Genomic DNA, 14,381 nt, shown 5'->3' on the forward strand with positions numbered 1-14,381 from the left:
TCACATCTCCATGTAAAACCAGTTTTGGCTTATCACACAACAGGAGATGCTGGAAACACAAACAGTCTTCTCTCCAAACCTTCCTTTGTATCTCAAAGAAAATGTTTGGTCACCAAATGCCTGCCAATTGTCACCTATTCCCTGCTGGAGCTAGGACACTTAACATACGATTTTCTATGCAAAAGTTTCTCAAGAACTATTGTCAAGGCCTTTTTAGAAACAAAATACATTGTACTTTTCTCATAAGTGCCCTGTCCATGCAGTTCTATAACCGTGCAGTCAATCATTCTCCAACTATGCACTGCACAGCGATATAACATATGACACATTATTAAACATATTTTGAAACAGTCCTCGCCTGGCACCGTAAGTACATTTAACAGTGGCGCCAAGCGCCTATTGTCCTTAAAATGGCACCGGGCACTTTAAGGGTTAACCCCTTACGTGCCGTGGCCGCCATTAACCATGTGGCCACCAGGGTCTCCGGGCACAGGGATATTTCAAACGAATTGCTTTCTTGAATTAGCATCACACATGTCTTCTAATCAGTCATTCAGCCTATAAATGGAGAAAGTAGTCACTCTGCTGTTTGGTATCACTGTGTTCACCACACTGAACATGAACCAGAAAAAGCAAAGGAGAATTTTGCATGAGGAGAGCAGAAAAAAAATTAAAGGCAAAAGCACACTAAAGGTAAACGTTGTAAGACCATCTCCAAGCAAGTTGTAAATATTAAGTAGTTTAAAGTCTATGGGACTGTAGCCAACTTCTCTGGAGGTGGCTGCAAATGGAACATCAAATAAAGAGCCAAGGAAAACTTTCAGAGGTACAAGCTGAACTCCAAGGTCAAGGTCTGTCACTATCTGATGCTTTTTGAGTGGCAGTGAGATCCATGGAATAAGATTCAGGAGGACTATAACATATAAAATCGAAACGGGAATCTTCTAAAATGAATATTGACACAATGCTTCTGGGACAATGTCCTTTGGGCAGATGAGACAAAACTGGAGGTTTTTGGCAAGCCACATTAGCTCTATGTTCACAGATGAAAAGAATAATGCTGTAAAAGAAAAGAAATCCATACCTACAGTGAAGTATGGAAGAGTTTTGGTTATGCTTTGGGGCTCATTTGCTGTGACTGGCACTGGGTGCCTTGAATCTGTGCAGGGCACACAGCATTTTGGAGTGAATCATACTGCCCAGTGTCAGAAAGCTCTGTCTCAGTCCAAGGGCATGGGTAATACAACAGGATAATAACATAAAACACACAGCTAAAAGCACCCATGAATGGATAAGAAAATAACATTTCTCTGTTATGAAGTGGCCTTCTAAGAGCCCTGATACAAATCCTATCAAAAATCTATGGAAAGACCTGCAACATACAGTCTGGTGAAGGCACCCATCAAACCTGAGACAGCTGGAGCAGTTTGCTAAGGAAGAATGGGCTAACCTATCTGTTTACAGGTATGGAAGTCCCATTGAGAGCTACAGGAATCAAGTGATTGCAGCAACTGCTTCATAAGGTTGTGCAACAAAACAAAACATTAGGTTATGGGTACCATTATTTTTATCCATGCCATTTTAATTGCTTTAATTATTACAAATATTTTGTTGATTTATAAATGTAATGCAGTCTGATATCTAATAAATATGGCATAAAAAATAATGGACACCAACTCTTTTTGTCAATTTCAAGTTATTTCAGAATCACAGGTTCTTCTTTTTTCATGGAAGGGTACCCACACATTTCTCCAAGTAGTATTTCATCTTCTTCTCTAAATTCAGCCTCCTTGGATGTAGTTTCACTGTTACACGCTCCATTGCATCAAATATGAAGGGACTGATTCAACTAGACTTGCCCATGAAGTCCAAGCAGGTAAGTGAGGTTACATACCGCACTTACGATAGCTGCTGACTCACTGATTTTTGTTTGCAGCCTCAAGTCCTGGACAAAATTTGACATCAAGGGGGGCAAGATGAGGTGCTGTTGCTGGTATTTTGCCACTAACGGAATCCACCTCAAAGAGTCCATTAAATAAGAATCCTTCTATCCTTGTCATTAAATAAAGTAAATATACAAACACATTTTAGAAATACTCTTCTGCTAAGAAGTGCTGACAAGATAGAAAATATTTGCTGATAGGTTATTCTTATTGGCTGGGGGCTTATAAAGCCTTGTAATAGACCACACTTGCCGACTTTTTACTCTCGCCACTAAGAGATGCTGTAGGGGAAGGTCCTGTATGAGGTAGGGGCGTTGCGGTGCAGTGAATCACTACGGCATTGTGCAGCTGTGGTCAAGGTAAAAGTAAAGATAAGCCCTGGCCTGGACTGCACACTTCTGTGGGGAAGTGGCTGGATCCAGGAAACTGATCTAGTCTGTCAGGAGAATAGGAGAGCTCTGCGAAATTCATGTGTATTCTGGAGAGTAGGCCACCTCCACACGCAATTGCTAAGGTGTATGCAGTGTCGGACTGGGGCATGATGGGCCCACCGGGGGGATGCAGTGGTAGGTGCCCATACTTAGGGATGTGGCCATCCTACAAAGGGGGTGTGGCCAGCCTCCACCGAGGCTTGAGATACACAATAGTTTAGTGCAGTGTAATGCAACATATCTACCATGTCTAATCCAAGTGCACAGTCTTGAACCTGATCCCTAGAGGAAGGAGTAGGCCCTCAGGCAGTGGGGCCTACCGGTGGTTTCCCTGGTACCCCTGTGGGCCAGTCCGACCCTGGGTGTATGTGCCGCCGACACTGACTGTATAGAGTCCGCTGCAATATGTAATAGCAGCGGTGCGCCCGACCAGCTCCTTCTCTGCTGGACACACTGCTACTTATTCATTACAGCAGTCAGTGCAGCTGTTGCCTGCTCTGCGTGCTCCGCCCCTTCTCCCATCTCCTGCAGTGTCTGCAGAGACAGGGAGAGACGTTAGTCATCACATCTCTCCACAGTCCAGTCCCACGTTGCTGTTGGGCAACAGAAGAGGCAGCGCTGTGAGGGAGACAGTGTGTACCCCCTTGCCCTGACTTCAGTCACAGATTGGGGCTGAGTGCTGTGCTGCAACCTGCATACAGTATGTTATTATAAAAAACAATTATTCATAAATTAATTACATCCATGATTGACAGCTGGGGGGACTATTAAGAATTTACATTTTTTAGAGATAGAAAGAGACATAGTGAGGTGGTGGGGGATTTAATAATTAGCAGGTAACGAGAAGCATAGGAATTAGGTTGGAGGGTTATTAATGGCCTGGTAAAGTTCTAAATGAAAAAGAGAGAGAAAGAAAGGGGGTTTGGAGGGGTGTTTACTAATGGCTACGTAAGGTTATACTGTGTGGGCGTACTGTGTAAGGGGCAGTGGCGTCAGAAGGCGGGTGCGGGGGGTGCGGCACGCACCCAGGTATCACCCACGGAAGGGGTGACACCAAGTGCTGGCTCGTCTGCAGTGACAGGAGCCGAGTGCTGCAGTGTGATAATCCTCTGCAGCACTCGGCTCCTGTCACAGAAAAGGAGCCGGCACTGCACACTGCCTAGTCTCCGGGGGCAGCCAGCATTTCAGAGGAAGCTGGATACAGCCCCCGGAGTGAAGAAGAGGTGACCCGCGAGGCCACCCCCCCTTTATATTAGACCACACCCCCTTTTCGTCCGCCCGCGGCTCCGGCGGGGTGAGTGTGGGAAGAGGGTGGTGGGGGGGGGGGGGTAGTAATGCAGAGTGCGCACCGGGTGTACCCACACTACTACTGTGGGCATAATGTGCAAGGGACACTACTACTGTTGGCGTACTGTGTGAGGAGCAGTAATGTGTGGTATAATGTGTATAAAGGGTGCTACTGTGTGGCATAATATGGATAAGGGGTACTACTGTGTGGCGTAACGTGAATAAGGGGTAATATTGTGTGGCTTATTGTTCCATGCCTATTTAAAATATAGGAGGGGGAACCAATGCTCTTGCTGGCACGGGGCATCAAAATCTCTAGTTACGGTTCTGCCCAAAACAGTGTATAAGAATGAAAAATAGGGACAGAGACTGGGATTGCCGATGTCACTGCTGAGATGAGGGAGAAATCGCAGCCCCATACTGTGTGCCGTGGCTCCTTGGGGTGCCTCAGGACACTTGCAGGGGTGCCCTGGGTTGGTGGTCCAGGACCAATTCAAATTATTCATGGTCAATGTAATAGGCAAAACCAGTGCTGGTGGCTGCCAGTCATAAAATATGTGGTCAAACAGAAGCAAATCTTGTCCCTGACCACGCAACTGACCCTAAGGATGACATATAAACGCGATCTACTTAATGTAATATTTCTTTCTAAATTTCTCAATAAGAAATTTTTGGCCTAGGGGTGCCGTGAAAAAAATTCTGATATTCTAGGGTGCCGTGATTCAAAAAAGTTTGGAAACCACTGCCTTATACATAAAGTAGAAAGGTATGCCCTGTGTAAACAAAGGAGCAGTATGCCAATATCAACTGAATTGTCAGCAGGTTATAATTAGATAGAAAATGTGGGCAATTAATAAAAATATTATCAGTTTTTAGCTATAGATCTTAACTGCTTGTTTTTACTTTAATCTTGTAATGTTATTTCAATTATCATGAAGGTAGGATAATCCAGATTGCCTTTATCACGTGACACTTTTTTATGCTAAAAGCTTTGTTTTACACTGGGCAAACTATGCCTTGAAATGCACTTCTCGGCCAAAATGCTGATGGAACGAGCGTGATACATCATATTACAAATATAGCATATGATACGATCTCTACCAGCCAGGGCTGCCATGAGTAATTGTGGGCACCCAATACAAGGGGTTGTGGACATATGTATCGAGGTGTAGCCATGCTAGGACCTTTAGGCCTTCTCTATAGAAGCTGTGCTACTGCACAGGTGAAAGGGGCGTGGTCACAGCCATCTAGAGGTGTGGCTTCTACTCTATGGAAGGTTTGGCAATTTTTTTATCTAAATGTCATATAAGTACATGAGCCCTATTAAAGACATTGTGTAAGAAGTCATATAAGGGTTCTGCAAATAAGTGACAAAAGTCATGCAAAGAAGAAATTCTGTTCCTGCTCATGACCCCCCCGCCCCCATTATTTATACATTGTACGTAGGCTGTTTTATATTTCATAATCTGCTGTAGCGGATGAGTTAGGAAAGATGAGTATGTAGCTCACGTGGCCCTTAATGAAACTGACCACCTTCCAGCCCACATTGGGGATCATGTGTGGACGTTGCTTCACCACTTTGGCAGATAAAAAAAACTTTTTTGCTGGTGTCAATTTGTACTGTATTTCATTGGATTAAATCCAATATTTCTATTGGTTGAAACTACTTCTTTATTGATTGAATTTTAGGCATTCATTTTGTCAATCCTTTTAAACCAATTACAAACATGCAGAAATACACACTGCACATACACTGCACACTCTGTAGAACCTCTCAGGTCTGTATCTGACATTCTGCCTAATAATACAAGCTTGTACAGTACATTTATTTATTTATCATGCTTTGTCACATACATCTCAAATATCCACTGAGAAAAGGCATCCCCAACCCCTTGGCTGTTCAGTAGTGTTTTCAAACAAAGCTTCAGTGGCCAGCGGATACCTTGTTGTATGCGGAAATAAGATTTCCTGGTTATTTTGTACAGTGGGAGGATGATAACAAGCTCTCATCAGACCTCAGCTCTCTGCCTTCAAGACATAACCAGCAAACATCCTCTGCCTGTTATAGCACGCATATCTGTGCGGTATTGTGCGGTATTGTGTGTGTGTGTGTGTGTGTGTGTGTGTGTGTGTGTGTGTGTGTGTGTGTGTGTGTGTAGCACTATGAGGTGGTAGGGACCCCCACCATATGTCATGGAAGTAAATACATGCATTCAAACACGCACACAAAGCAGACCCTGGAGAAATTCAGCGATTAAAGGCAATAACAAAGAAAGGCGGTCAGAGGAATGACATCTCTATCCAAATGCTTATATTAACCTATAGTAACCTCGCTCACGCTGCTGCACACTTACTGGATGAGGAGGCGCACTATTCACTATGGCATCACGCCTGGCACAGTATGTCAGATTACAAAGACAAATGCAAATTCTTCTTTTTCAAGATCAAAATATACACACAAATATATATATATATATATATATATATATATATATATATATATTTAGTCATACAATCTAACACACACACATATATATATTTAGTTATACACATAGACATATATAGTGATAGAATTATACACACACATATACACATATACTTAGTAATGCAATGATACATATACTTATATATATACTGTATATACTTAGTAATACAAATATACACACACACATATAGATATACTTATTAATAAAGTTACACACACAATTACAGACACACACACACACACACATATATATATATATATATCTAGTAATGGGATACATATGGTATCCGGCCAGACGGTATAATGGCTGTCACTATACCGACCGTGGCATCCTGTCTGCCAGAATCCCGGCAGCGAGTCTGCTCACCACACATCGGGCTCGGTGGCAAGCTTCTATTCCCACTCGGTTGGTGGCGTGGACCCACCAAACAACTGGGAAATCCGAGAGTATGTCGGGATTCCGTGGTTCGGCATTTCACCGGCTATCGGGATTCCGGCGTCTTCTGATCGCTGGGATCCCGGCAGCTGGTACTGTATATTCACTGCATCCCCTAGTAATACAATTAAACATACACACATATTCTCAGTAATATAGTTATACATGCACACATATACTTAGTGGCCCAATTTTACATATACACATTTAAAAATGTGTTCAAACCAACAACAAAAAATGCCATTTTCTGAGGTTTGTCTCAACCCCCATATGCATTAAAAGTGATCCCCATCCCATCGTTCATTGGAAACATCTGCTGCGGACCTCCGGCACTGCAGTCCCCATAGAATACTATGGAGCTGCAACGTACTGGTAGTGAAACTTTCCAGAGCTTGTTGCAGATAGGCAATGCCATCTACGGATGGCACTGCCTACAGAACCAATGCACTTAACTTTCCCGAAGGGGGATCCAAAGGAACCATCTCTGACCCCCGCCTGCATTCGCAGTAGGACGCCTGGGTCATAAATCCAGAAGTCTTCACAGCACAAAGGACAGTTATCGGAAGAGCTGTCCCTTGCGTTTTTAATCATATTTATTCATACATCTGGCGTTAATAAACCCCGCTATGCATGTGATAAGTGGCAGGATGCAATACATTGTACACTGAAATGTATTATACGCACACCAAAACACACACAACAAAGCAGGTACATCGAGGTGGGTGTGTTTATATGAAAGTAGCAGCCCAAGCACTTACAACGCACACATGTGCCAATATTTATGTCTATAAGAGTATAATAAGTACAGCAGGTGTATGTATGTAATATGCATATGGACCTAGATCAGACTCTTCCAATGCATAGACAGAGCCCTGGTGACAAGTGCACAGTGACTGAGGCAGCAGCCTGCAGGGACCACATGTAATTAGGGTGCACACTGCAGAGTGATGCCCGGAGGTGCACAGCCCCATATTCCCCGGCATCAGCCGGGCAGAGGATCCTCAGTAAAGTTCCCACAGACACCTGCAGCAGCAAAGGACGTGCGGGCGCTATACTGTACCTGCTCCAGGACCGTCCTCCGGCTGCAGCAGTTGCGGGGCAGACCGCTCTCTGTGCTCCGGGACTGTCAGACCCTCCGCCATAAACAACATGCAGCCTCCATACCCGCTGCATCCCCGGCCGCCCGTCTCCGGTCCATGGCGTGCAGGGGGCGGGAGAGCAGAGCAGGCAGCCTCGGGTTATCCTCGTCCTGCCTCATCACCGGCTCCTCTCTTGTTATTGCTCCGCTTTCATGGCCGTACCGGCTGATTCTGGTTTGCAGGGAGAGAGAGAACAACATGAAGCGACATTCTCCACACAGACATCTCACAAGCACACTCTTGTGGCAGGATGGCGGTGTGTTCTGCGCCACTGCCCACTGCTGCAGCAGCAGTCCTGTCCATTGGTACCAGGCTCAGGCTGTCCTGTACTTGATTATATTGTGATTATTACATGATCACCTACAGCCAGCATCACTCACAGCGATTGCTTATTATTATTATTATTATTATTATTATTATTATTATTATTATTATTTATTATCATCATCACCATTGTTATCAAATCTTTGTGGCAATGCCACCATTGCAACTTGACTTGCGATGGCAGGTAGCCATCATAAGGTAATTACCAATGGATTGCTGGTTATTTAATGCACACTTGACATCGGAAATTTGCGTGTGCGCAGCCGTATTGATTAACTCAACAGAAAGAGACATACAGTGGTGACCAAAATGCCAACTCTTTCCAGGGCTGTAGAGAGGTTTGCCGGGCCCAGGTATTGAGAGGAGGCGTGGCCACGATTTCTACCTCTGAAAAAAGAATATACATATACAGTTCTAAGTACGGCCCTGTGAATCAGGTCTCCGCACTGCTCAGGAAGGGGATCAGTTTCTTACCTGACTCCGGCAAGCGAGATCCTCCTCCTCTTGTCCAGTGATATTCGGGAAGATGGCGCAGGTGTGCTAGAGAGAAAAGTCTCTGGCACAGTATTTACCTGAACAGTGCGGCACCAGCATTCCAAAGCTGTCACTGGGAAGATTGCGCAGCGGAGATGTGCTTGTCGGAGGGGTTGGACCTGGGCCCCATTCGGGCCCCTCTAACAAGCCCAGGCCAGGGCTTGTTAAATATTAAATTGCCCCAACCCCCCACATAAAGAATGACCTGATCTGTCAGAAAGAGGAACTCTCAGTCCCTCCCCACCCTCAGCTTTGGCAGGCAAGCAGCAGAAATCTTGGGGCCCGGTATGCTGATTTATCTGCCCTGCCTCCCCACCTCAACCACACTTGACCCCCAACCTCCTCCAAACATCCCTACATATATATACTGTACAGTATATACAATATATACACTATATGGACAAAAGTATTTGGTCACACCTATTAATTATTGAATTCAGGTGTTTCAATCATACCCGTTGCCACAGGTGTATAAAATCAAGCACCTAGCTATGTAGTCTCCATTTGCAAACATTTGTGATACAAAATGGGTCATTCTGAAGATCTTAGTGACTTTAAGCGTGGTACTGTGATAGGATGCCACCTTTGCAATAAGACTGTTCGTGAAATTTCACCCCTGCTGGATATTCCACGGTCAACTAATAGTTATATTATTAGAAAATGGAAGTGTGTAGGAACAACAGCAACTCTGCCCGAAGCGGAAGAGCACGTAAAATAACAGAGTGGGGTCAGTAATTGCTAAGACGCATGGTCATGCATATAAGTCACCAATGCACTGCTGATTCCGTAGCTGAAGAATTCCGGACTTCCATTATCCTTAATGTAAGGACAGAAACTGTGGTGGGAGCTTAATGGAATGGGTTTCTATGGCCAAGCAGCTGCATGCAAGTGTCACATCACCAAGTCCAAAGCCAAGCGTCGGATGGAGTGGTGTAAAGCCCAGCGACACTGGACTGTGGAGAAGTGTAAACGTGTTCTGTGGAGTGAAGAATCGCGCTTCTCTGCTTGGTGGTCAGATGGATGAGTCTGGGTTTGGCAGATGCCAGGAGAACGTTACTTGCCTGCAGGGGCATTTTAAGAGAGGAGGTGCAATATCATGAGCTTTTTTGTAATATGTACATACAACCATACAATTTTAGGGCATTGATGTCAGCTTGGACCCTCCTCCTTGTGCTTCTGAATGGCGCTGGAGAGTAAACAGCAGCATCACAAAAGTAGAACGCCAGTTCAATTGGTATGTGCAGAGGTGTAGCTAGGTGCCATGGTGCCCGGAGCAAGGGCATGTTTCAGCGCCCCCTCCCCTGTTCTCAATTGGGCCAGTTCTAGACATTGTGGCGCTCAGAGCAAAAGGTCCCTTGGGTGACACAAGTGTGAAATAGGGACAGTGCGATATGAAGGTGCGCATCAAAAAATATAGGGGCGTAGCTTCATGGGGAAGGGGGGTGGCCACAGAATAGTAGCAATTCAGATTACACCGCACAGTATTGTCCATTATTCACATTACACCACACAGTAGTACCCCTTATACACACTATGCCACACAGTAGAGCCGCTTATACACATTACACCACAGTAGAACCATTTATACATGTTACACCACAGTAGAGCCCCTTATACAAGTTACACCACAGTGGAGCTGCTTATAAACTTTACACCACAGTAGAGCCGTTTAAACACGTTCTGCTACAGTAGAGACACTTATACATGTTACTCTGCAGCTTCTAATGCAGAGAGAGGTGCTGCAGCTGGGGTAGAGAGAGGTGCTGCAGCATCAATGTAGAGAGGGGTTCTGTAGCAGCCAGGGCAGAGAGGGGTGCTGCAACAGGTGGGGCAGAGAGAGGTGCTGCAGCAGCCGGGGCAGAGAAAAGTGCTGCAGCAGCAGGGACAGAGAGAGGTGCAGCAGCAGGGACAGAGAGAGGTGCTGCAGCAGCCAGGGCAGAAAGAGGTGCTGCAGCAGCGGGGCAGAGAGTGGTGTAGCAGGACAGAAGTAACCCTGCTGCACAGCTACAAGCAGACAGTGAGACATATAAAGAGGGCAGCAGAGCTCCGGCATGTGCTGGCCGTCAGTGTCCTGTTGTCACCTGGCCTGCCCTGTTCCCTACCTAGTCTCCGAGTCAGTGTGCGTCCCACTGCTTTTCCTCCTCCTGCTCTGCAGCTGTATGTACAGCGGCCCGCGTTATAGCGGTTAGAGGGTGGGGTGGTGATCAGGTGGCGGCGCACCCTCTAACTTTTCCAGCACCTGGAGCTCGAGCTCCACCGGAGCCACCCTCGCTGTGTGCATGTATTGTTGGTGACCACCAATGTGTATGTGTCACTCATGGTGCTGACCACTGCCCACCACTACCAGGCCTTGCATGCTGTGATGTTATGCTGGCCATACATACTAATCACAATGCAAAACTGCACAGAGCAAAATGGTGAGCGCTTTATATACGGTAGCCTACAAAGAAGTCCAGACCCTTAAGCAACTCCAGCCCCATAAGATATCATTTCATCTTATCCTGTCATTTTATCGTATAGTGGAGGTAATTCAGACCTGATCGCTGGACAGTGATTTTTGCAGCCCTGCGATCAGATAGTCGCCGCCTACTGGGGGAGTGTATTTTAGCTGTGCAAGTGTGCGAACGCATGTGTAGCAGAGCTGCACAAACTGATTTTGTGCAGTCTCTACGCAGCCCAGGACTTACTCTGCCGCTGCGATCACATCAGGCTGTTCAGGACCGGAACTGATGTCAGACACCCTCCCTTCAAACGCTTGGACACGCCTGCATTTTTCCAGACACTCCCTGAAAATGGCCAGTTGACACCCACAAATGCCCTCTTCCTGTCAATCTCCTTGCGATCGCCCGAGCGATTGCTTTTTTCGCACCATCCCGTCGCCATGCTCTGATGCCCGATGCAGTCATCCGACGCACCTGCGCATTGTGGTACATACGTATGCGCAGTTTGGACCTGATCGCAGGCTGTGAGAAAAATCAGCCTAGCAATCAGGTCTGAATCACCCCCAGTGTGTATGCCCGATATCGTATGTCAGGAAATCGTATACGACATTGAATGGGGCGCACATCTTACTAATGTGTACATAGCTGAATGGGTAAAACCATGTTGCCCTGCAGGTGGGGCAGATGTAACATGTTCAGAAAGATTTAGATGTTGGTGGGGTGTGTTCAAACTGAAATCTAAATTGCAGTGTAAAAATAAGATTTTACTTACCGGTAAATCTATTTCTCGTAGTCCGTAGTGGATGCTGGGGACTCCGTAAGGACCATGGGGAACAGACGGGCTCCGCAGGAGACAGGGCACTTTAAGAAAGAATTAGAAATACTGGTGTGCACTGGCTCCTCCCTCTATGTCCCTCCTCCAGACCTCAGTTAAGGAAACTGTGCCCGGAAGAGCTGACATTACAAGGAAAGGATTTTGGAATCCAGGGCAAGACTCATACCAGCCACACCAATCACACCGTATAACTAGTGATAAACTTACCCAGTTAACAGTATGAACAACAACAGAGCATCAGACCACCCTGATGCAACCATAACATAACCCTTATGTAAGCAATAACTATATACAAGCATTGCAGAAGAAGTCCGCACTTGGGACGGGCGCCCAGCATCCACTACGGACTACGAGAAATAGATTTACCGGTAAGTAAAATATTATTTTCTCTAATGTCCTAGTGGATGCTGGGGACTCCGTAAGGACCATGGGGATTATACCAAAGCTCCCAAACGGGCGGGAGAGTGCGGATGACTCTGCAGCCCCGAATGAGCAAACACAAGGTCCTCCTCAGCCAGGGTATCAAACTTGTAGAATTTTGCAAAAGTGTTTGAACCCGATCAAGTAGCCGCTCGGCAAAGTTGTAAAGCCGAGATCCCTCGGGCAGCCGCCCAAGAAGAGCCCACCTTCCTTGTGGAGTGGGCTTTTACTGATTTTGGAGGCGGCAATCCAACCGCAGAATGAGCCTGCTGAATCGTGTTACAGATCCAGCGAGCAATAGTTTGCTTTGAAGCAGGAGCACCCAGCTTGTTGGATGCATACAGGATAAACAGCGACTCAGTTTTCCTGACTCCAGCCGTTCTGGCTACACAAACCTTCAAAGCCCTGACTACCTCTAGTAACTTGGCATCCTCCAAGTCACGAGTAGCCGCAGGCACCACAATAGGTTGGTTCAAATGAAAAGATGACACCACTTTTGGCAGAAATTGCAGACGAGTCCGTAATTCTGCCCTGTCCATATGGAAAACCAGATAGGGGCTTTTATGTGACAAAGCCGCCAATTCTGACACACGCCTAGCCAAAGCTAAGGCCAACAGCATGACCACCTTCCATGTGAGATATTTTAACTCCACGGTTTTAAGTGGCTCAAACCAGTGTGATTTCAGGAAACTCAACACCACGTTAAGATCCCGAGGTGCCACTGGTGGCACAAAAGGGGCTGAATATGCAGCACTCCCTTTACAAACGTCTGAACTTCAGGAAGAGAAGCCAGTTCCTTTTGAAAGAAAATGGATAGGGCTGAAATCTGGACCTTAATGGACCCCAATTTTAAGCCCAAAGTCACTCCCGACTGTAGGAAGTGAAGGAAACGGCCCAGCTGGAATTCCTCTGTAGGGGCATTCCTGGCCTCACACCAAGCAACATATTTTCGCCATATACGGTGATAATGCTTAGCCGTCACGTCCTTCCTAGCCTTTATTAGCGTAGGAATAACCTCATCCGGAATGCCTTTTTCTGCTAGGATCCGGCGTTCAACCGCCATGCCGTCAAACGCAGCCGCGGTAAGTCTTGGAACAGACAGGGCCCCTGTTGCAACAGATCCTGTCTGAGAGGCAGAGGCCATGGGTCCTCTGTGAGCATTTCTTGCAGTTCCGGATACCAAGTCCTTCTTGGCCAATCCGGAACAATGAGTATTGTTCTCACTCCGCTTTGTCTTACGATTCTCAGCACCTTGGGTATGAGAGGAAGAGGAGGAAACACATAAACCGACTGGAACACCCACAGTGTCACCAGTGCGTCCACAGCCATCGCCCGAGGGTCTCTTGACCTGGCGCAATACATTTGTAGCTTTTTGTGGAGGCGGGGTACCATCTTGTCCACCTGTGGCAGTTCCCAACGACTTGTAATCTGTGTGAAGACTTCTTGATGAAGTCCCCACTCTCCCGGGTGGAGGTTGTGCCTGCTGAGGAAGTCTGCTTCCCAGTTGTCCACTCCCGGAATGAACACTGCTGACAGTGCTTTTACGTGATTCTCCGCCCCGCGAAGAATTCTGGTGGCTACCACCATCGCCACCCTGCTCCTTGTGCCGCCTTGGCGGTTTACATGAGCCACTGCGGTGATATTGTCTGCCCGAATCAGCACCGGTTGGTTGCGAAGCAGAGGCTCCGCTTGACTTAGGGTGTTGTATATGGCCCTTAGTTCCAGGATATTGATGTGCAGACAAGTCTCCTGACTTGACCACAGACCCTGGAAATTTCTTCCCTGTGTGACTGCCCCCCACCCTCGGAGGCTTGCATCCGTGGTCATCAGGACCCAGTCCTGAATGCCGAACCTGCGACCCTCGATAAGGTGAGCACTCTGCAGCCACCACAGAAGAGACATCCTGGCCCTGGGGGATAGGGTGATCAGCCGCTGCATCTGAAGATGTGATCCGGACCACCTGTCCAACAGATCCCACTGAAAGGTCCTCGCATGGAACCTGCCGAAGGGAATGGCTTCGTATGACGCCACCATCTTTCCCAGGACTCACGTGCATTGATGCACCGACACCTGTTTTGGTTTTAAGAGGCCTCTGACCAGAGTCAC

At 46.7% G+C, this 14,381-nt stretch overlaps 1 protein-coding gene across 1 annotated transcript in view; it reads right to left on the reverse strand.

Annotated features, from left to right (window-relative positions):
* SLC16A14 (solute carrier family 16 member 14) overlaps positions 1-7,982 on the reverse strand; it is a 96,090-nt gene extending 88,108 nt beyond the window's left edge. Inside the window, exon 1 of the mRNA XM_063915619.1 lies at positions 7,643-7,982. The gene's annotated coding sequence lies outside the window, so the exon portion shown is untranslated. The remainder of the gene's footprint in view (positions 1-7,642) is intronic.
* Positions 7,983-14,381: the final 6,399 nt, after the last annotated feature.

Source organism: Pseudophryne corroboree, chromosome 4 (genome assembly GCF_028390025.1).
Source record: "Pseudophryne corroboree isolate aPseCor3 chromosome 4, aPseCor3.hap2, whole genome shotgun sequence".
Taxonomy (NCBI): Eukaryota; Metazoa; Chordata; class Amphibia; order Anura; family Myobatrachidae; genus Pseudophryne; species Pseudophryne corroboree.